Consider the following 1,951-nt stretch of genomic DNA (forward strand, 5'->3'; position numbering starts at 1 on the left):
TCGAAAAATTGGATTTATGTCCAGTGGATCACACCTACCAAGAAAAAGTATTTTGTTTTTGTTCGACCTGTAATCATATATGAACTAGCCGACGGTATCAATTTAGTAAAACTTTTCCCACAGGATCTATTGCAAGAAAGGGATAATCTGGAGCTTAGAGTTGTCAATTATATACTTTATGGAAATGGAAAACCAATTCGGGGAATTTCTGGCACAAGCATTCAATTAGTTCGGACTTGTTTATTGTTGAATTGGGACCGAGACAAAAAAAGCTCTTCTATCGAAGACGCGCGCGCTTCCTTTGTTGAAGTAAGTACAAATGGTCTGGTTCGAAATTTCCTACGAATAGACTTAGGGAAATCCGATACTGCGTATATGAGAAAAAGGAAAGATCCGTCAGGTTCAGGATTGATCTTTAATAATGAGTCAGATCGCACGAATATCAATCCATTTTTTTCTATTTATTCCAAGACAAGGGTTCCACAATCTCCGAGTCAAAATCAAGGAACTATTCGTACGTTGTTCAATAGAAATAAGGAACGCCAATCTTTGATAATTTTGTCAGCATCGAATTGTTTGCAAATGGATCTATTCAACGATGTAAAAGATTATAATGTCATAAAAGAATCAAGTAAAAAGGATCCTCTAATTTCAATTAGGAATTCGTTAGGACCTTTAGGGGCGGCCCCTCAAATTGTGAATTTTTATTCATTTTATGACTTAATAACTCATAATCCGATCTCCCTAACTAAATATTTGCAACATTGACAATTTAAAACAGACTTTTCAAGTACTTAAAATATTATTTAATGGATGAAAACGGGGGGATTTTCAATTCCGATCCATGCAGTAACATCGTTTTCAATACATTTAATTTGAATTGGCATTTTTCTGCATCATAATTATCACAATAATTATTGTGAAGAAACACCTACAAGAACAAGAATTAGTCTTGGACATTTTTTTTTTGAAAATGTATGTATAGCCAAAAATAGACCACCACCTAAAATCGGGTCAAATTATAATTGTTGAAGTTGATTCTGTAGTAATAAGATTAGCTAAGCCTTATTTGGCCACTTCAGGAGCAACTGTTCATCGCCATTATGGCGAAATCGCTTTACGAAGGAGATACTTTAGTTACATTTATATATGAAAAATCACGATCTGGTGATATAACGCAGGGTCTTCCAAAAGTCGAACAAGTATTAGAAGTGCGTTCGATTGATTCAATATCGATGAGCCTAGAAAAGAGAATTGAGGGTTGGAACGAGCGGTATAACAAGAATTCTTGGAATTCCTTGGGGATTTTTGATTGGTTCTGAACTAACGATAGTGCAAAGTCGTATCTCTTTGGTTAATAAGATCCAAAAGGTTTATCGATCCCAGGGGGTGGAGATCCATAATAGACATATCGAAATTATTGTACGTCAAATAACATCAAAAGTCTTGGTTTCAGAAGATGGAATGTCTAATGTTTTTTCACCTGGAGAACTCATTGGGTTGTTACGAGCGGAACGAACAGGGCGTGCTTTGGAAGAAGCGATCTGTTACCGAGCCGTATTATTGGGAATAACGAAAGCATCTCTAAATACTCAAAGTTTCATATCGGAAGCAAGTTTTCAAGAAACTGCTCGAGTTTTAGCAAAAGCCGCCCTCCGAGGTCGTATCGATTGGTTGAGAGGTTTGAAAGAGAACGTTGTTCTAGGAGGAATGATACCAGTTGGTACCGGATTCAGAGAATTAGCGCACCGTTCGAGGCAACATAAACAATATTCCTTAGAACCCCCCCCCAAAAAAAATTTTCGAGGGGGAAATGAGAGATATTTTGTTCCACCACAAAGAATTATTTGATTTTTTCATTTCAACGAATTTACATGATACATCAGAACAAGCATTTTCTAGGATTTAATGATTCATAAAAGTGGAGTCATCCTGTTAACTAGCCGCGTTA

The sequence above is a fragment of the Cucumis melo genome, unplaced genomic scaffold (genome assembly GCF_025177605.1).
Source record: "Cucumis melo cultivar AY unplaced genomic scaffold, USDA_Cmelo_AY_1.0 utg001746l, whole genome shotgun sequence".
Classification (NCBI taxonomy): Eukaryota; Viridiplantae; Streptophyta; class Magnoliopsida; order Cucurbitales; family Cucurbitaceae; genus Cucumis; species Cucumis melo.